Raw genomic sequence first — 22,868 nt, 5'->3', positions numbered from 1 at the left:
GATTGGAAATTATTCATCTTCTGGAAGGCGGTCAGCTGTGAATGTTCTGAAGGAGAGAGGCGGTCCAACTGCTTATGCCTGCCAACGAGTAGGCTGCTCTGTCATCAGTGCCTTCCGTATTATTTTTGACGAAGCAATGCTACATCTCATGAAGAAATACACAGAATCAAATGTTCGAAAAGTACTAAAAAACAATGACTGCTCTGTGTCACTTGAGGAACTGGCGAAACTGATAGCCATCATGTATGTTCGCGGTGTACTGTGCACAAAACGTATGTCTGTCGATGATCTCTGGTCGCACTCTTGGGGGCCTGCTTTTATCGAGGACATTATGCCAAGGGACAGATTTCAGGAGCTTCTCAGATTTCTCCGTTTTTACGAAAAATCAGTGCAGGCTGAACGCCTGGCAGCCCTAAAATTCACTCTTGTGTCTGAAATTTGGGAAAAGTTCATTTAAAACAGTTTTCGCGCTTACCGCCATGGAGAAAATATAACCATTGACGAGCAACTGTTACCAAGCAGAACAAGATGCAGGTTCACTCATTCATGTCTAACAAACCGGAGAAATATGGTCTCAAATTCTGGCTGGCTGTTGATATAACCACAAAGTATATATGTGATGCTTTCCCATACCTCGGCAAAGAGGACACGCAGAGAAAGAAACAACCACTTGGAGAGTACGTCGTTCTGCGTTTCATCGAACCATTTGTAAATCAAGGAAGAAATGTGACCACAGACTACTTCTTTACGTCTCTTCAACTTGCTAAGAAACTTAAGGAAAAGAAAACTTCATTAGTCGGTAGAATGAACAAGATCCACCATGAACTCGCCAATGAAGTAAGGAAGCCGAATGCTGAAATACACTCCACCACAATACTGCACGGTAGTGGCAACACAGACTGCGCCTTGACTGTAAATCTGGGAAAGAAGAATAAAAATGTCATTCTCCTGAGTACGCTGCACGCTGAAGTACAGTAGCAATAAGCAAGGGAGGAATGAAGAAACCTGGAACCGTAAAGTTCTGCAACGCTATGTGCGTCTAGCGGCTTCTAATTACTTGAGTGAATGGTAATATAGAGCTGTTTATAATACGCATGTGAGAGTAAAATGGACCAAATATACTAAATGTGTCTAGAAGGTTGTATGAATAGTTACTAAATTAAAATCTATAGGTAAGAAACTTGTTAGCAATAGCGACAATAAATTGGTATAATACATTTTGTTAAAATAAATAATAATTGTTATTTATAATTGTAAATAATTGTTGAGATTACTAGAAATAACGAGTGGATTAACAAACACTTAGAAAAGTACTTGTTTAAATGAAATATAAAAATACTTTATGTTGGGTCAATGTCAGAAATTTCAGGAATGTCAGAAACTCCGGCCATCTAGTGTTAAAAGGGAATTTTACAGCTCATTCGACATAGGTTTACCATGCTAGAGAGTGCATAATTTCTTGACGTGGCACCAGTTAGGTTGTATTCATTTGTGAATGTTCTATTAGTCATTAGAAGTTACGTTCAGAATTCGACCCAGCCAACGGTCGTGTGAGTGTTTGAGTCTAATCAGCTATGTGTTTAGTTCGTACGAAAATACACATGAAATTACAGTTGAAGCTATTACAAGGATTCCATAAATATTTTTTCAAACATCCTTTAGGATATTTTAACAACATTATCATGTCTGGCCACAACTATAGTCACTCGTTTCACGTTGATAGATCTAAATTTCTGCTTCTGCAAGAATGAGTATGTCAAAATTACCTTTGCTCTTCTCGACATTAATTAATGTGGTGTAACTGAAGTAACGAATTGGGACTGTTGAAAGTGACAATCATATAGTATTGAGGTTAGAGTTACTATGGTTGGGTATGGAGGAAACAAGAAAGCAAGAGTAGAACTGAAACGTGGACTGCTGTTTTTGAATAACGCTGAGGGTGCCGCTTTCACAAATGGTTCTTCGTTGACAGGCTCCCTGCGTACTCCCAGTGTGGATACAACTGTGGCGATACTTCATATTTAAACTAAAACATAAGCATCAGTGTGGAGATGAGGAAAAGCATTGCGCGGTAACTTTTAGCATCTCTGTCTTCCACTGGGAATTCGGCTGGGCGGGTCTTATCCCGAGTAAGAATGCGGTTAATGCACGGTCACGACTTAATTCAATCTAAATAAATGAGCACCGTAAACTGAAATAGTCAGATTATTTATAAGTATTTTCAGACAGCTTCCAGAAAGAAGGATATAACGAAAAATTAAAGGTATCGCCATATCTTTCGAAACAGTGTACTGTTCCAGCAGCATTTGCTCTGAAAGATTTGATTGCGTGTTAGTAACTTAGCGCTCAATAAAAGAGAAGTCACTAGTTAAGTGTCTTGATATGTTTATACAACTTTTGATTACATTGCTTATAATCAGAGTTTAAAATGTACCATGGGCTCCCACAACCGTAAGTAAATTTTCGGCACGTTTCCCAGAAATTTGGTCAGTTAAGATGCCACCCACATTACCTATACCCTAGATGCATTGCATACCTGTCGAGCGTTACCTCTTTCGATCGCTTTGATTACTTATGCGACCAGCGTCTTTCCCCTAGGTACAGGTAACGTTGAATCGTTTAGAAAATCTAGAAACTGACACCATTATTGATATTTATTACTTACGAAACTGTGGTGCTGCAAGTGATCCAGAGGTTGCCCGCTAACCGCCGTTCCCCCTCAACGTCCATTCACCCCATTGGCGCTTAGCACATATTTACAGGCGTTTTTAACATTCTTGTAACTTGTGAAATGAGTCATTATGGGCAGTGACGCCGAAATCCCGTCTTCTGTGGGATAAAATTATTCTTCCCTGTGCCTCACGGTCGTAGCTGAAGCATGTACGGAGATTACGGTTACTGAGTGGTCATGGCGGTTATCGGTTCCGAGGTCAAATTCATATAACCGTAATTTGTCTGCCTAGCTATTCGCCATTTTAGTACCATCCTGAAGCTAGGTAGGTGCAGGTTATGAACTGCTAAGGACATGATGAGCGTGACCCCCGCCCCCTGGCCCCGAGTAATTTGTTACCTACATATAGTTGCTGAACAGTTCAAAGAAAACGAGAGTCTCATTTCAAATAGGTACCCTAGTCATACAATTATAGTCGGTGGTGACGTCAGTCTACCCTCGATATGCTGGAAAAATTATACGTCTAAAGCCGGCGGCAGGCATAAAACGTCTTCCGAAATTGTACTGAATGCTATCCCAGAGAATTATTTTAAACAATTAGTTCATCAGCCCACTCGAATCGTAAAAGGTTGCGGAAGCATACTTGAGCTCTTAGCAACAAATAATCCTCGACAAATAGTGAGTATCGTGAAGAATATTGGGATTAGCGACCACAAGGCAGTTGCTGCTAGGCTAAATACCGTAACACCTACAACCATAAAAAAAACGCCAAGTATAGCCACTTAAAAAAATTGATAAAAACGCTCTTAACGCCTTATATATATATCACATAAATTAATAAGTGATGGTACTGATCCCCCACAGTACACAGAACGGGTCAGTTCGCTGTTGCGGAAGCAAAATCCCTGAGACTGGCAAAGTTTTGCCGAAGTTGGAAATATAGCGCGTACTAAGTGCGAGATGCTTTTAATAATTTCCACAACGAAATTCTGTCTCGAAATCTGGCAGAAAACTTAAAGAAATTCTGGCTATACCAAAAGCACACGAGTGGCAAGACGCACTCAATACCTTCACTGCGCGATAACATCGGTGAAGTCACTAATGACAGTGCCACTAAAGCAGAGTTATTAAACACGGTTTTACGAAATCCCTTGACCAACGAAGACGAAGTAAATATTCCTGAATTCCAATCAAGAACAACTGCCAAGATAAGAAACATAGAAGTAGATATCCTCGGTGTAACAAAGTAGCTTAAATCACTTAATGAAGCCAAGGCCTCCGGTTCAGATTGTATAACAGTCAGGTTCCTCTCAGAGTATGCTGATACAATAGCTCCATATTTAACAATTATATACAACCCCTCGCTCACAGAAAGATCCGTACCTAATGACTGGAAATCTGCTCAAGTCACACCAATACCCAAAAATGGAAGTAGGAGTAATCCGTTGAATTACGGGCCTATATCACTAACGTCGATTTGCAGTTGGGTTTTGGAACATATACTGTGTTCGAACATTAAGAAGTACCTCGAAGAAAACGATTTATTGACACAGTGCCAGCACGGATTCAGAAATATATCGTTCTTGCGAAACACAACTAGCTTTATATACTCATCAAGTAATGCGTTCTATCGACAGGGGATGTCAAATTGATTCCATATTTTTAGATTTCCAGAAGGCTTTTTCCAACGTTCCTCACAAGCGACTTCTAACCAAACTGCGTGCCTATGGAAATCGTCTCAGTTGTGCGAGTGGTTTCATGATTTCCTGTCAGAAATGTCACAGTTCCAAGTAACAGACGGAAAGTCATCGAGTAAAACAGAAGTGACATCCGGCTTTCCCCAAGGAAGTGTGATAGGCTCTCTATTGTTGTTGATCCATATTAACGACATAGGAGACAATCTCAGTAGCCGTCTTAGACTGTTTGCAGACGATTCTGTCATTGACCGTCTTGTAAAGTCATCAGATGACCAAAAGTAATTGCAAACTGACTTAGATAAGATTTCTGTATGGTGTGAAAAGTGGCAATTGACCCTGAAGAAAGAAAAGTGGGAAGTTATTCACATGAGTACTAAAAGAAATGTGCTAAATTACGATTACGCGATATGTCACACAAATCTGAAGGCTGTAAATTCAACTAAACACTTAGGGGTAACAATTAAAAATAACCTAAATTGGAACGATAACATAGATAATGTTGTGGGTAGAGCAAACCAAAGACTGCGATTCACTGGCAGAACACTTAGAAGGTGCAACAGATCTGCTAAAGAGACTGCTTACACCACGCTTGTCCGACCTATCTTGGAGTACTGCTGTGTGGTGTGGGATCCGCATCTCGTAGGACTGACGGATGACATCGAAAAAGAACACAGAAGGGCAGCTTGTTTTGTATTATCGCGAAATAGGGGAGATAGTGCAACAGTCATGATACGTGAATTGGAGTGGCTATTACTGAAACCAGGCGTTTTTGGGAGAAATGATCGTCACGATAAAATAAGAAAAATCACGGCTCGCAAGGAAGAATTGAAGTGCTCGTTTTTCCCTTGCGCCGTTCGAGAGTGGAACGGTACAGTGTCACCTTGAAGGTCGTTCATTGAACCCTTTGCCAGGCACTTTATTGTGAATAGCAGAGTAATCAAGTAGATCATGTAGACTTAACTCTTCACGCTATGCGCTTTGTAAGAATTATGATAATAAGCTTCTCTGCGATGTTCAACGTCTCTATTGCAGCAACTGCCTCTAGAATTCGGTGAACATCTTGGTGACACTCTTTGGTGACCACACGAACCTGTAAAGAAACACGCAGCTCTTCTTTGCATCTGTCTTCTCTATTAATCCTGTGTGGTACGTTCCAGACTGGCGATCAATGCTCCAAAATTCGTTGAATTAGAATTTTTAAGCTACCTCCCTCGTGGGTGTACTAGATTCATTTAAATGAACCAAAGCAAATCTGTGTGGCATCATCCGCAGCGACATCCAGTTGAATTTGTTCATTCATCCATAAGTCGCTCTAGACGCATACTTTAGGTGCCTTACGTTTGTCATTGAATCCATAGACTGATTGCCCACAGATTGAATCCACACTCTCTCAAATGTCTGGTGTCTGCTGTATCAGGAGACAGACAACTTAGTCCCTAGAAAGCAGGTCTTCATCCCTTTCTACGGAGGGTTTCACGCACCAGACTCTTGACGTAGCCCCGTAGCAGAAAGTCCAGTGTTGTGAGATCCGGCGATCGCGCTTTTCGTGGGACTGGACCTCCCCTACCAACCCAACGACGACAGTATGTGTCGTTCAGATGCTCGCGGACATTAACATTGAAGTGGGCTGGTGAACCGTCGTGTTGAAACCACTTCGTTTCGTTGACACAAGGGGTAAAGTCTTCAACAACTGTGGCAGCACATTTCGCTGGATACATGCATTCAGACGGCTGGTTGAAGCTTTGAATCATCACTGCGAGCTTCGTTGTTAAGCGGTGTACGCTGCGTATGTCCTCAACACAATAAATATGCATTTGCGACCATTGGTTCCCTATTTCAATATAATCGGCTGTGGACCCACCATCACCTGTTTCAGTTTGATCCAAAAAGTTTGAGACATCTCGTAAACCTCGCAAAATTAAAGGAATACGATATCGTCCAGGATGCTGTTATTTACTGTATTATGGGTCTTGTGAAAAGAAGAGTGAGGTACGTTGTCACGACCGCTGCTTTCGGAATTAACGATTTCTTGAGGCGAGGTTTGCCATCTCTTAAAAAACTAATAACGCCTGAGCATAAATTGTGCTCCTTGGCATGAGATCATTTTGACAATGCCTGATATACAATGCCTAAGAAAAAATGAAGCACTTTATTTAGAAGGGTGGAAGGAAAGGAAATAAAACTGCATGGGTTGGGAGTGAATGTGATGTCCTATTAGTGATTAAAATTCGATTTAAATTTACAAAGAACTTGGCAGTATTAGCTCATTAATCAGTTCACCGTTGTGCCCCATCAGGCCAGGTTGCGTACACTGATTCGGTTGCGAAGCGTGTCGTGAAGCCGATGTATCATCTCCTGAGCCAAACTGTGGTAATTGATCTTCTTTTTATTGGCATTGAAACAGAATTTGAATCTCAGCCAGGCCCGCACATGTTCCAGAGGGGACAGGTATGCGGACCTCGCTGGTGACGGTATCACGTCAAAATTAAGCAGACAGTTTAAAGAGAAAAGTGCTACTGTCGCAAGAAAGGTAAAACATGAAGAAACAGAATGGCAGTGGTGTACCGCTGTGCCGCCAGCGTTCCCTGTATCACCACCAGCCCTGTCACGAAGTCATATTCGAACGCTGCCCAACACGATGACGCCAGGAGTAAAACCGGTCGCCCTCTCTTCAAAACAGTGGCAGAACGAGACCTCTTTCCACGTCGCCGCCATACTTGCCGACAATGGTGTCCGGGACAGTGCAGAATCGTGATTATCGCTCAACACAACGCGACGCCATTCATAAGCAGTCCATGCTTCCCGATCGCGGCACTGTTCCTAAGGCAGCTTTTGTGTTGTGCTTTTAACAGCAGCTCATGCATGGGCCGGTAATTGCCTTGTTGGGCTCCTACTAGTCTCCGACGAATGGTGCGGGGCTACAGAGTATTACAGGGACAGGACGACCACGCTTGACATCACTTTTCATGTAGTCTTAGCACCGGACCTCTGTCGCATCCGAACGCCCCACAGATCTGGATATTGCAGGATTCAACCCATCGGCCAAACAGAGACCCACATATCCGCCGACGGTATGTACATGTACTCAGATACAGATTCTTCTGGGTGTTTCACTCCTTTCGCCAGTCAGTGCAGACCTGTCATTACGTGCCTGTGTTTAACAGTCTTTCTTTAAAATGAGACAGATCTACACCTTATAAAAATGCTTGGATCGTTTCGTTTCTCCAGCGACCAGTGATACCAAAATTATAGAAGGGAGTTAGATCATTTACAACGTGTTCAGAAACAGTCTGAAAAGTTTGTAATGGTGTTACGGGGTAGGTTACCTGATAAATAACTGACAAGAAAAAAATTCGATACGTTGTCCCGTTTCCAAGTTAATTAGTATTGTAGTTAGCCAACAGGTAGCTGTGCGCGCAAATTCAAGTGTCCAGCTAGATACATTTGGTGTCTGTTGTTATCATAGCGTAGATAACAACTCACGACATTGAGTAATCTTTCACTCCGTTTCGATCCTTACTACCGCCCCATGTCGATTTCTGTATCACCTTCTTCTTCGGTTTCTGGAAACCAACCGGAGAACACGTACGGCGACACCATCTCTGGCGGGGCGTTTGAATTTGGGCACACAACGTCCTGACTGGCTAACTTCAATGCTAACTAACTCGGAAACGGCTCCAAGCATCGAATTTTTTTCTTAACAATAATTTCTCAGCACAACCTATCCTGAAGCACACTTACAAGCTGATTCAGAAACGGTGAGAATCTTTGTTCTAAGCTGTTGCTCTGATGATGCAGTTCTGAATCTAGTATTTTCCAACAATGGCTGCAGTATAATATTACGCTAATCCCTCTGTTAGCTGCATGTTCTATTCCAGACATTCTCTCAGTATGGAAAATAGTCTTAAGCGGTTCCTGAAGTGTACCGCCACGATCGGGACTTCAAGCAGATGACTAGTACGAGGAACAATACTGAACCTTGGACTTTTATATTCATACTGAAACTGTAATAACCTAACTAGGGCATGGCAGTATGTTACCGTCATTGGCTTCCAAGCTGTCTTTGCTATAAACATTCCATTTAAAGATTTTACAGCTAGTCGCATGCGTTTTCAGCCTGCTTTTGGTTCCTAGTATTACTTGTTCATTAACAAATAACTGGTAATCACGCCTCCACAAAATGATACCTGGGGAGTTCGAAAGTGTCACATAAGATTAAAAACACAAACATAACTGGCATCTGACCTAACATGTAAATATAGCGAAATTATTTGGTCAAGAAAAGAACAAATTTGAAGCATGCGATGGTTAGACCATATCAATTAAATCATTTTTTCTGTATTATTCGCATTTAATTATTTATGCAGTATACAAATTAATGCATACTGCTATAGTACTTGTGTTATATAATTATCAGATTTTGGCGAGCTAAATTGGATTTGGGTAATTTCAGTTCATTCAGTAAATCCGCTTTCATTTTCTCTGTTCGTGCATGGGGTTCAGTCTGAAAGCCAATAATTCATGCTCTCTGGCTATTGATACATCCCTTTCATTCGGATGACGTTATAGATGCTCTTACGGTTCTATGAGCAAAACTAATTTACAAACTCGGTAGAAGTGTATTTCTCCAAAATCTCTTCTACAACATTATGAAAAGTGATGTTTCAGGCAGTGAAAAGTAGAACTTGCTAATATAACTCACATATTCATTGCTAAGCATTACTATTGAAATTTATCAGTGGTCTGTATACTATAATTTGACCTTTCCTTTCTCAGTGTGAGCAGAGATATTTTCACGAGACAGGTGAGGTTTTCTTTTTACATTTTGCATGATTTATCCTTTTCTAATCGCTAGATAAAGCTTGAGAGAAGGTACTGTAATAGAAAAATAAAAGAAACAAGAGAAGTTTTTAAATGACAAGGTGAATGCTCTTATTTTCCCTGTTACAGCTCTTTAAGAAATCCATGTCCACTTCCGCTTTTTCTTGCCTGTTGTTTCCTGTAATTTGGTTAACAAGAGTCTGAAAAATCTCGTATTCTTCTCTTGCTCCGTTTTCATTAACGTTGCTCTTTTCTAGTTTTTTTTAGCACCACGGTACTGTATTTGCTTTCATTCTTTTACCAGAGACACCAGAAGAACAATTTTAAGGAAAATTTCTTGTAGTACGTTTCTGACTGCCTCTATTTATAATCTTCCCGTTTGTGGCTGGCTATTAAATCCGCTAGTGGCCAGCTCCGATTTCAGTGTAGTTTATCGTATCATGACGGCGGCGATCCTATATTAATGTCGCAAACATGTTAATTTTCTTTTTATTACGCAATTCGTCGGCTATTTTATATGTCAGTATATGTCATCGTTATTTCTAAGTTGACAGACCTCCGGTTTTTATTAAGTCTAATATTTCCTTCACAGTTTTTCTAAATATTTCTGCTAAACGCACTTTATAATTCTTACTGAGCTGTCGCCCCGAGGATCACTGCGCTGCGTTATAGTTTGTAGTCTCATATTTTCAGTTGTCTCCTCAGAGTCTTAAATTAGAAACGGTTGCTCATCACATATTAAATCACCATTAGCCTGGGAATTGTGGCATGGGAATCTAGATATCTTCATTGGTAGACCTCCACTTACCGTGCAGTTAGAAACATTTTCTCACCACTGTTAGGTTTCATCCTACTTCGTCCTCTCAGTCTTGTATTCTTTGGAAACAGCAGCATCTATATGTAATACATAAACAAATAGTATCCTTAAATAATCTTCCAGCAAATAATGATCAGATGAACATAGTATTAGATCACCTCAAATTTGTGGGCAATGGTAGAGGAGCAAGGTCTTCTCTGCACATTGGTCTGTATTGTTTAAGGAGTTCATAAATAGTAAGAAGCTGCCCTCATCTCTCTTGAACACGGGTGCAGGTGAAGAGCTTTCTAACCTACTCCTTCGAACTGCAGTCAGTTCCAACTTATCGCCATCCCCATCTTTACTTCGGGTTGAGCGTTCCTGATATTACTGGTGAAGTTTCTGAATACAGCAACCAGTGCCTGTGTGAAGTTTCAGCACCTACTCGCTGCTATGAACTGTGTTGACTTTCCGAAGTAGCAACGTAAGGCACAGCTTAAACCATCTTGCTTTTAGGAGCATCCAAAGACAGCAATGAGTTTTAAATGTGCAACGGAGTTAAACCAAATTGCTTGTACGAACATTCACAGACAGCATTCAGTTTTAAGTGTTCAACGAAATTGACTTCTTCTCATAAGTTAAGCAAGGTTCATAAAATTTCAATAAGTTACGTGGAATGATTGAAGAGGACCGTAATTCTTTAATTTAAATGTATTACAATTTAACTATTTTTTGTCAGCAACAATTATTATGATAATTACTTATGAGTTACGCCTCTGAAAATGTGGCAGATTATTGTGGTATTGAGAATACATTAAGTCTCTAGAATCTGCAGTAACAGTTAGGTAACTTGATCTGATTCTATGTCTGTCGGTTCCAGAACTTAGAATACAGCAAAACTCAGGCTACAGGGAAAGAAACGTTGAACATTTATCACGATGGCTTCTGGTAACTAAGTCTAGGCTCGGATAGACGTGCATAGCGACGAATTCGTATAACATATCGTGACATAAAACATAACTTCTGGTGCTATATTACTACTACCTCTCTTAACTTTTAACATAGTGCCTTCTTACGCAGTGTCATCGTTACCGATAATGGGAGGTCGTTTCTGGGACTGTAGGAAGAGAAATTCCCACGCAGCAGATTAAGTAAATCTGTATATTTTAATTTGCCACGGCGATGATGATGACATCTTAAAGTGGTGGAGCAGACCTGAAAAGAAACTGTCAAGGTTTGTTGCAGTTGCAAGATGTATGTATCCTAGCACTAAGTACACTTAGTGAATGGTGCTTTGTTAAAGCTGACATATTATCAACAAATCGCCACAGCCAGTTACAGGGTGACACTTATTGAACTATATGAAATAAAATCGTCGTAACTTGTCAACGTTTTGCGTTAGAACGTTCAAACTACACGTTTAGCTGCGGGGCATGATGGGAGTTAGTATGCGCATGCACACGCAACTTGTTCTCGGCCATTTACACGTGGAAATGTCACGGATGGGTTCGTAAATAAGCAAAATTTGGTGCATTTGAGGGACTCAGACTCCGCATTTCACGATCGACTACCTTTTTACCCCCACTTGGTGACTGTATGATGTGCAATGTCCAGTCACAAAGTAATCAGTGAGATATTCCTTGACGGCACGGTGATTACCGAACGTTATGGGAAGGTTTTGGAAGATGATTTCATCTCCATTGTCCAAGGCGACCCTGATTTCCACAAGATCTAGTTCAGTCAAGACAGACCTCTACTCCATCGAAGCAGGAGAGTGATGTCCTGGAGGAGCACATTGGGGACCGGATTGTGGCTCCGGGCTACCAACAGGCCAATGGCGTGGGTCTCCATTGGCCCTTCATATTCTCCGGATGTGAACACATGTAAGTCCTTTTTCAGGGGCTATATTGAAGACAAGGTGTACAGCAATAGCCACAAAACTATTGCTGAGCTGAAAACAGCCCTTCAGGAGGTCATCGACAGCATCGATGTTCCGACACTTCAACTGGTCATGCAGAATTTCGCTATTCGTCAGCGCCACATCATCGCCAATGATGGCAGGAATGTCGAACATGTCACAACTTAAATTCTAAGATCAGTAGTGATGTTTGCATGTTGAATAAATTGTGTGCACGCCGTAGTTTTTAATTTATTTGCTTTTTTTTCACATAGTTCAATAATCGTCACCCTGTAAATAAAAGAAGCCAGAGTGATCTGCTGCTGACTAACAGTAACTGCAGTCTATCTTCTGTTGCAAACAAATGAATTGAAAAGGTGCAGCTGTAAATATATAATGTTCTCAAGATGGTTTCTTTGCAAAGACAGTCGTTTACCGAATTTCATGGATCGTATTCGTTTGATGCGTTCGAGTTTCCTGTTACTGACAGGCACAATAAGGCTCTTCTTTGGAAATGAACCTAATCTTTTTTTCTCTGACTGTATTCAAATATCGAGTTATTTTCCATGTAGTGTAGGACGTTAACTGTGTCATGTAAATGTATTTGGAAACGTTGCTTTTGGGTAAACACACACACACACACACACACACACACACAGATATTCAGAGAGAGAGAGAGGCGTTGAATTTATGACAGGTGAGACGCCAGCGAAGACCTTCATGCTCGATTATTCGTGTAGCAGGATTCCTGGCCAGAGGCACGAAACTTGTATGTGACCGAGTAGAGTCATGTGAGGCCAGCCGCTAGCCGCTCGGTTCTCTCTTCAGAAGGTGAGTCGTAAGTGGTCAGACATAGAGCACTGAGCCACTGGTAGTATTAACACCCGTCAGCACTTGCCTATGGAATTGGAATTATTACATTCTTCCCGAAGCCTGAGGGTACTTCCCTTCTCTCATGCATCTCATACATTACTTGGAAAATTTTTGTCATGCTTAGATGTATTCCCTTTCGCCAGCTTCTTGTGACGCGCTGCAATATTTCCTCATCTCGTTAATTAAATTATGTATCTCGTGATATTCCATTCGGCCTCGTCTTTTTTACGTATGTGATCCCCTGCTGCCTTCACTACATCATCTCTCAAAGCTCGTCGTGCATCTTCTGTTGTTTTCCTTTCCCACGTTTCAGTCCAGCGTTGTCCATTTGCTACCCTTCGTTTGGCTAAGAAAATTCAGACGGAAACCTGTTGTGAATTATAGGGAGTTTTGATTTCACTTCAGTCACAAAGGTGTCGAAATTGCTTAATGAAATAGCAGGAAAACAGAAATATCATTTTCATCCCTAAAAATGACATTTGATTTCTATCTCGACGATTCAAGTACTTGAGCGTATTTAATATTGATCAAAACAATGACAATAATTCCACACTCAGCACACGTTGTCAGAGTGATTTAGCATGTAACACCTAGGGTTTCTTTTGAAGGCTGTATGCTCAAATGGTTCAAATGGCTCTGAGCACTATGGGACTTAACTGCTGAGATCATCAGTCCCCAAGAACTTAGAACTACTTAAACCTAACTAACCTAAGGACATCACACACATCCATGCCCTAGGCAGGATTCGAACCTGCGATCGTAGCAGCAGCGCGGTTCTAGACTGTAGCGCCTAGAACCGCTCGGCCACTCCGGCCGGCGCTGTATGCTCAAGACGCACATCGTGCGTTCCGTATTCGCAAGGCTCATATTGTTGGCCAGAGATTATACATCACAGATATACGTCTGTCAGTGGGCCCTTTGGTTTGGTGGGGTGTTAAGTGGGAGCGATCGGGGAGCTGTGTGGAGAGTCTGGAGAGGGAGCTGGAGGACAGGCGGCGTACTCGGGCGGCTGGCTGCCGGCGGTACGACCACATTTGTGAAGCAGCACTGGGGCTGGGCGGGGAGTCGCGGGCACGGAGTGCGCCCCGCCTGCAGTGCTGGCTTTGGAGCGGCCCGCTGCTGTCGGAACGCTATACAGGAGCAGCGGGTCGCATGGCTGAACTGGCTTTCGTCGGGTCAATGTGTGGCATCGCACCGAACTGCTTGCAGTATTGAGTCCGTGTGAGCTGCTCTCAGGCTACTACCCTTATTGGTGAAACCGCTTTTGATGAACGTTACTGGTTCCGAAACTGTTGTTCTGTTCTCGTCATTAGTGGTTACTGTCAAAGCTCCCGTGCCCGCAGTATACTGTGTTATTTGAGTTGGCTTGGTTGTGCCTACGTTCTTACTCCCTTCAGAGTGTCACTTTCTACGGAACTTCTTGTTTGCTAATTAATACTTTGAAATTGTAATTTTGGAACTTCTGCCCCTTAACTGTAGGCGATCTCAAAGATTTTGGTTCACTGTTTGAGGGGGGGCTCAGTGTAACCTTGCTATTGTGAGGTTTGTTTAAAGTTTGAAAAATTTTATCGTCCCTTTAAAGGCGGCTCAGTGTAACATTACTCTTTTCCAATTGCGAGCATTTGTTCAAAATGTGAAACTTTTAATTCCCCTGTTAAAGGAAGGTTCCTCGTAATATTACCATTGTGAATATTTGTTTAAACTTATGAAAAGTTATTTTTATTCACCTTTAAAGGTGACTCAGCATAAATTTTTTTTATCCACCCTGTGTAGGTGGTTTACAGTAATTTTTCCCTAGTATGAACCTCCGTTTAAAGTTCTGAAAAAGCGTTAATCCATCAATTAAAGTTTGAATTATTCCGTTTTGAATGCATTGGCTTCAACTAAACTTTAACATTCTTCTTTATGCTCTTGTTAGTGGCTGTATTAAGGTTAAACATAAGCCTCGATCACTTGGTTCACACTACATTGTTGGTTAGCAGAATGAAAAGTATGATGTGACAATTACTGTTTGGAGTGTTTGGATAAGCGAAAACTGTTTCTGTAATATATCTGAAGTTATTCCGTGCGTTGTCTAGTGCCTAAGACCATCGTAGTCACCATATCATGCATTGTTGTTAAACTTGTGAGAAAATTTCCTTCCCTCTAATCATTCAGCAAATAGTTAATCGACATCGGAATTTCGTTCTGTGGCAAGTTGAATCTTGTGAGATTGGTAGTGTAAATGTGCTATACATACCATATGTTGTTGAATCCTAAGTAAAGTTGTGGGTTTTTTATGAATGTAAATTTCCAAGCACCTGAATTTTCTCAGTTCAATTACATTGAAAATTTTCTAATATTTTTAGATTTAAAGTCAAGTGATATTTTGCTTTAATTAAACCCTGTCTAAACATTTGTTCCGAGTTTCTGTTTACGATTGAGACTGCCGAGCTTGCCTGTAAAACAATATTGTACTTAATTGTTCAGTCCATGCTACCAGTGTATGCTGCTCGAAGAGTCTTGGCAAATAGAAAAAGAATACACTGAGATGATAAAATTTACGTAACACCTCCTAAGATCGTGTCGGACACCCGTTTGCCCCGCTAGCGCAGCAACTCGACGTGACATGGACTCAGCGAGTTGCTGGAAGTCCCCTGCAGAAATATTGAACCGTACTACCTCTGTAACCGTCCATATTTGCGGATGTGTTGCCCTTTCTGGATTTTGTACACGATCTGACCTCCCGATTTTCCCATAAATGTTCAATGGATGGTCAAATCATTCACTCGAACTGTCCATAATGTTCTTCAAATCAGTAACAAATATTTGTGGTCCAGTGATATGGTGCACTGTTATTCATAAAAATTCGATTTTTGTTCAGGAGCACGAATAACGTGAATGGCTGCAAATAGTTTCCAATCAGTCGAACATTACCAGCCAATGATCCTTTCAGTTGTCCCAGAGGAACCAGTTCATTAGAAATAAACAAAGACTGCACGATTACTTCTCGAAGCGTCTTGGCAAATAAAAAAAGAATACACCGAGCTGGCACCAGCTTGGATAGTGCCTTGTTGACAACTTGGGACTTGTGCTTCGTATGGTGTGCGCCACACTTGAACCCTACTATCAGCTCTTACCAACTGAAATCGGGACTCATTCGAACACACCACAGTTTTCCAGTCGATAGGGTCACGAGCTATGGAGATGTCGTGCTGTCCGAAAAGTCACTTGTGTCGGTCGATTGCTGCCATAGCCTATTAACGCCAGATCTCGCCACCCTGTTCAAACAGATACGTTCATCGTACGTCCCACATTGATTTCTGCGGTTATTTCACGCAGTGTTGCTTGTCTAATAGCGCTGATAACTCTACTAAAACGACGCTGCTCTCGGTCGTTAAGGGAAGGGCGTCGGTCACTGTGTTGTCTGAGGTGAGAGGTAACGCCTGGAATCTGGTACTTTCGGCACACTCTTCATACTGTGGATGTCGGAATATTGAATTCCCTAATGACTTACCAAATGGAATGTTCCCTGCGGCTAGCCCCAACTAACATTCCACTTTCAAAGTCAGTTAATTTCTGTCGTGCGGCCATAATCACACGGGAAACCGTTTCACATGAATCACTGAGTGCAAATGACAGCTCCCCCAATGCACTGCATTTTTATACCGCGAAATTACCACCATCTGTGTACTTGTACGAGGTCTGTCTAAAAAGTATCCGACCTTTGCTTTTCCCGCGCAAAATAGAGACGACAGCGCGGCACCACTGTACACAGTAAAGGAAGAGACCTTTATGTGCATGCGTGAATTTTGTCCCCGCCTTCCAGCGCGTCAGGCGCTACCTGTCGGTCGCTGAGTGAGGTGATACACAACGCGTTTGCCAGATTACCGATTCTCTCAAGATGACTGAACGTGTTGAGCAAATTTTGTCAGAAGCTTGGTGATTCTCAAAGCGAAACAATTCGTTAGATTTAGCAGGTGTTTGGAGAAGATCCGATGGGTATAACACAAATTAAGTAGTGGTGCTACCGATTCAAAAAAGGCAGGCCCCAAACTGCTCGGAGTGCAGCTGTTGTTGAGAGGGTGCAAAATTTGGTGATGGAAGATTTTCGTTTGACCGTGCGGGAGATTGCCCAAGAGGCTGGAGTGAGTAGGGATTCTGCACATGAAATTTTGTGTGATGATCTGAACATGCACCGAGTGGCTGCGAAATTCGTGCCCAAGCTGTTGTCGCTTGACCAAAAATACATCCATTTTGAAGTTGCACAGGACCTTCTGGACACCACCAACACTGATCCTGGGTTTCCGAACACCGTGATATCTTGAGATGAGTCATCGGTGAAAGGGTACGACCCAGAAACAAAAAGACAGCCGTCGCAATGGAAGCATCCCGAGTCTCCAAGGCCGAAGAAAGTGCGGCAGATGCGAAGCAAAATCAAGGTGATGCTGACTGTCTTCTTTGATGTCCGTGCAATTGTGCATCTCGAATACGCACCGGAAGGACAAACAGTGACAAAGCAGTACTATCAAGATGTTCTCCGGCGACTCCGTGACGCAGTTCGGTGCAAAAGACAAGACATTTGAATGCCGAATAACTGGCAACTGCATCACGACAACGCCCTGCACATTCATCGAACTTGATCCCAAATTTCTTGGCCAAACATGGAATTACAGCCGTTTGCCAACCTCCCTGCTCTCCAGACATGCCTCCTTGCGACTTCTGGTTGTTTTCAAACTTGAAGACGCCGCTAAAATTATCCCGTTTTGAGAGTAGAAAAGAGATAATGCGAAACACGAAGATGGAGTTGAACACCTTTCCAAAAGAATTCCAGAGGTGTTTCCGGCAGTGGAAGGATCGGTGGGCTAAGTGTGTGCAAGCACAAGGGGCCTTCTTTGAAGGGGATTAGGGTCCTAACCCCGTCAGGTATTCGAAATATTTTTTCTGGTTAAAGGTCGGATACTTTTTAGACATGCCTCGTACATCGCAATGCAGTGACTTTCGTCACCTCAGTTTATGTTTTTAGTGTATCCCCGACATGGGTTCAGGCCTTCCATCCCAGCAGGTATTCGAAATAATTTTTCTGGTCAAGGGTCGGATACTTTTTATACATGCCTCGTATATTGCTATGCTGTGACTTTCGTCACCTCTGTTTATGTTTTAATGTATCCCCGACATGGGTTCAGCCCTTCCATCCCAGCAGGCATTCGAAATATTTTTTCTGGTCAAAGGTCGGATACTTTTTAGGCATGCCTCGTATATTGCTATGCAGTGACTTTCGTCACCTCAGTTTATGTTTTTAGTGTATCCCCGACATGGGTTCAGTCCTTCCATCCCAGCACGCTGTGTCCTGCTAACCTATCACATTTAAAAATAAAACAGAAATGATATTGCACAGTATTTTACCCTTTACATAATACAATATTATTCCTGGCGCTGATACTATTCTTGAATGCCACCATGTGCAACTGGTAGGCGTATGTTCAGTACTTTCACTTAATCTACTTTATCAACTTATCCAGAATACGCAGCATTTAAGGAACCAATTCTCGATGGCATGCAGTAAGTGCGGCTCACCCTTGTCGCGCATTGGCTGGAGCCGCGAGGCGAGCAGCACGGGGGAGCTCCAGCCGAGCGAGGCCACCCACACGACGGCGATCATCTTGTAGGCGTGGAACTGCGTCTGCCAGCGCCGCGACTTGAGCGGCCGGCAGATGGCGAAGTAGCGCTCTAGCGATATGGCCACCAGCGTCCACACGCCCACCGACACGGACACCGCTGGTTGGAGGCAGACAGAACACACACATGACATAAAGCCCGCCGGCGACAACTCACACAGCGCAGCATGTAAACAAGTGTCAGTACATAAATGAAACCAAGGCAAGGGGAAAACCATGATTTTACAGTAAAAATAAATTACATTTATACATGGAATTAGTTTCGTTTCAGGACAATACACTTCACCATGACGTTAACAGCGATGGTAACACTGAGGTGCCAAAAGTCACGGGGTTATTCCTAATACCGTATCGGACAATTTCTTGCTCGGCGTAGTGCAGCAGCTCGAAGTGTCATGGACTCAATAAATGTTGGAACCCCTTGCAGAAATACTGAGCCGTGCTGTCGCTATAGCTGTCCAGAATTGTGAAAGTGTTGCCGGAGCAGCATGTTTGTGCATGAAATGACCTCTCGATCATGCCCCATAAATGTCCGATGGGTTTTACGCCGGGAATCGAGGTGGCCAAATGATTCTCGACTTGTCCACTATGTTCTACAGACCAATAATGAACTACAGTACCTCAGTGAATTGGCGCATTTTCATCCATAAACATTCCGTCGTTGTTTCACAACATGAAAACCAAGAATGACTCCAAGAGAGCCGGCCGAAGTGGCCGAGCGTTTGTAGGCGCTACAGTCTGGAATCGCGCGACTGGGGCGTTGTCGTGATGCAGTTGCCTGCCTCGGGCATGGATGAGTGTGATGTCCTTAGGTTAGTTAGGTTTAAGTAGTTCTAAGTTCTAGGGAAGTGATGACCACAGCAGTTAAGTCCCATAGTGCTCAGAGCCATTTGAACAATTTTTTTGACTCCAAGAGATCTCCAAGTAGCCAAGCATATCCATTTTCACTCCACGTTCCACGTAAAAGCAGCCCACGTCATTATGGAGCGACTACAAACCTGCACGGAGCCTTGTTGACATCAGGGGTCCATGGTTTCGTGGGGTCCGCGCCACATAAGATCCCTACCATCGGCTGCTACCAACTAAAATCTGGAATCTTCTGATCAGACCAGTCGTGTAGGGTCCAACCGATATGGTCACGAGCCCAGGAGATGCGCTGTAGGCGATGTCGTACTGTTAATAAAGGCACTCGTATCAGTCGTCAGCTGCCATAACCCATTAATGACAAATTTCTCCGCACGGCCTGACAGATACATTCGTTGTACTTCCCACTGGATCCTACGGTTATTTCTGGCAGTGTTGCTTGTCTGTTAGCAATGACAACTCTACGCAAATATCGCTGTTCTCCGTCGCTAAGTGATGACTGGGTGTTGTGTGATGTCCTTAGGTTAGTTACGTTTAAGTAGTTCTAAGTTCTAGGGGAGTGATGACCATAGATGTTAAGTCCCATAGTGCTCAGAGCCATGTGAACCATCTGTCGCTAAGTGAAGGCTGTCAGCCACTGCGTTGTCCGTGGTGAGAGGCACTGGCTGAAGTTTTGCTTCCTCAGCACACTCTTGACACCGTAGATCTCGAAATATTGAATTTCCTAATGATGTCCTTCATGAGGTGCCCCATGCGTTTAACTCCAACTATCACTCCTTCAAAGTCTGTTAACTGACGTCACGTGGTCACAATGACATATAAACTTTTTCACATGAATCATCTGAGAACAGATGACGATTCCAGTGCCTTGCCATTTTATACCTTGTGTACGCGGTACTCACACCATCGGTATATGTGCATATCGCTATCCCATGATTTGACACCTCAGTATTCTATACCTGAAGTTTTATTCTAGGAGGTCTCCAAAACAAACAATTATGACTGACATTACCAATGAGCTGTTGCCTGCTTCTGCTGCTCTCGTAAGTGGATTACAGAATGATAGAAGATGTATAAATGTTCTGTTGGGTGCAAGTGTTGTGTAGAATGAAGGGTACTCTGGGAGTCAGAGAGTATGAGTAATGTCGGTTTTAGATAACTCATGCCTCTTCCTGTGCTCTCGAGGCGCCTATCCTTCCGTCTCGTAAACCGTAAATTCATCAGGAATGCAATTTGCGGGAGCCCATTCAAGGGAATCTATAGACCAACGGATAGATTCGCTGTGTTTTGACACATCCTTAAGTATTCCTGTCACAATGTGCCTTCAATTCATATTTGTAAACCAATATTTGTACTATTCCTCTTCAATTTGTAGTTGCATTATTATTATTTAAAGAAAATATACATCCCACTGGATTCGCAATGAAATAAATGTAGGAAACTATTCTGCGACGAAAGGAACAGGGATATATAAACGAAAGAGGTTAAACATTTATGCTGCGTCAATGAAAAGTAATTATTCATAAATTAAGATTATGAAAGTAACTGACAGATAATGTCATTTTACAAACGCAACGTCCGGTAATAATTCTTTATCTTGCTTTCGTATGCAGCTTAGAATTTTTGTGCTCTTTACTGGAAAATTCTTTTCTTCCATCTAGAGCCGTACATGGAATACCACTAACCCATTATGTATTTTTACTGAGATAAGCTATCTGAGGTGTAAAAATATTGAATAAGTCTTAGGAGCAAAATTAAATAGCTTTGGAATTAAACACATGATAAGAAGCACATCACGCTTATTTTAAATGAAAATCAAAAGTGTACACAAAATATAGCTAAAATGTTTATTGCTCTTGTTCGTGTTCAGTCACGATAGTGTGAAGTGACAACATATAAATATGCGAGAAAAAATTGCCTTTCCCTCTTCACTATCCTAAAAGTACCGCACAAAAAAATGGCTCTGAGCACTATGGGACTCAACTGCTGTGGTCATCAGTCCCCTAGAACTTAGAACTACTTAAACCTAACTAACCTCAGGACATCACACACATCCATGTCCGAAGCAGGATTCGAAACTGCGACCGTAGTAGTCGCGCGGCTCCGGACTGAGCGCCTAGAACCGCTAGACCACCGCGGCCGGCACCGCACAAAAGAATTCAGAATACTTCAACATCAATTTTATGGACTTCTTATAGACGCAAAAAAAAAAAAATTGTACAAGTTTTGTCCATTTTGGATGTAGAACACAGCGTCTGTATTGAATAAGCGTTTTCAGAAATAACCACAACCAACTGCTTTCTGAAATGGTTCTATTTTTGTTATGCCATGACCGATGTCTAATAGCTTAGTGACTCATCTCCAGATGGTACCTTTATTGCTTATTAGGAGCATTGTGGGAGTCCTGTACAAAAGAAAAAAAAAAAAAAAAACAGGTAAGCACAGAATGTCATGAGGTATTGAGAATTAGTTACGTCATAAGATTGGATGCTTACTTGTTTCGTCTTCTCTGTCTTTCCAGAACTACATAAGCGCCACCATGCTCCAAACAATCAACGATAGTGTGCTATAGGTAATTTCGAGTCGTTAGGCGATTCAAAACCGATCACAGCCTATCAAAAACTGAATCACCACGAAAGGCGACTGGTTTTAGCTATTTCTAAAACATGTAAACCTTTAAACGGAGTGTCAGTGACGGAAGTTTATATTTTGATGGGTACATTCAGATTTCCTAGATTACATATGGATTGGAAAACACGCACAAGACTGCCTTTTTCCCGCAGAAACATTTTTTCTGAACAGAATTTTCGAATTAAGAAATCGTCTTCATGCAATGGACAAATTGAAGGTCGCTGCTTGGAACACAGGCTTCTCTAGGCGAGATTGCTGTTAAATAGAAGGGAGAATTGTCTCAGTAAGCAACAGAAAGAATGGCAATTATTGATGTGCATTTGAATCAAACCGTATTGATTTGAAAACAAGTTATTAGTTGTGGAGTTTCAGAATATCATGTACATAATGAAGCCCAGCTGAGCGTAAATACAGGAATCTGGAGTAAATACAAGCTTCTGGACCTCCTGTGGTTGAATCTGAAAAAGAGGTTTTATGGATACGTCCCAAGTTACCATCGAACGAAACAAAAGGCCTCTCTCTTGTCTTGATGCCATTTCCAGGGTTTCAGAAATTGCAGTTGATGAGAAAGTAAGGAGCAAGAGCAAGGTGAAAATATACTGTGTGACTCTGACCAAGTGTATTGCAATTTCACTTAATGAAAATATTCCATTTTGAAGTGCCGAAGAGACTACTTGGCATAAAATGATGCCACAATCTAGTAACCTCTACATGCATTTTGAACAGAGGAATAATAAGTTCCTAGAACACATACGACATAGACGATAAAGTTGTAATTTGAAATACAAATAAATTGCTGAAAGATGAAAGGTAAAACAATATGAAATTTTCCAAAGTAATTTATCATAAACAATGTATAAGCAGCAAAAACGTAATAAATATAAAAAAGCTTCACTCCCAGAAAGAAGATGGTATAATAGCGGAGCTATTACACAATGTACTCCATAAACCACCCTAAAAA

The sequence above is a fragment of the Schistocerca piceifrons genome, chromosome 3 (genome assembly GCF_021461385.2).
Source record: "Schistocerca piceifrons isolate TAMUIC-IGC-003096 chromosome 3, iqSchPice1.1, whole genome shotgun sequence".
In the NCBI taxonomy this organism is placed as follows: Eukaryota; Metazoa; Arthropoda; class Insecta; order Orthoptera; family Acrididae; genus Schistocerca; species Schistocerca piceifrons.
This window is presented reverse-complemented; position numbering follows the sequence as displayed.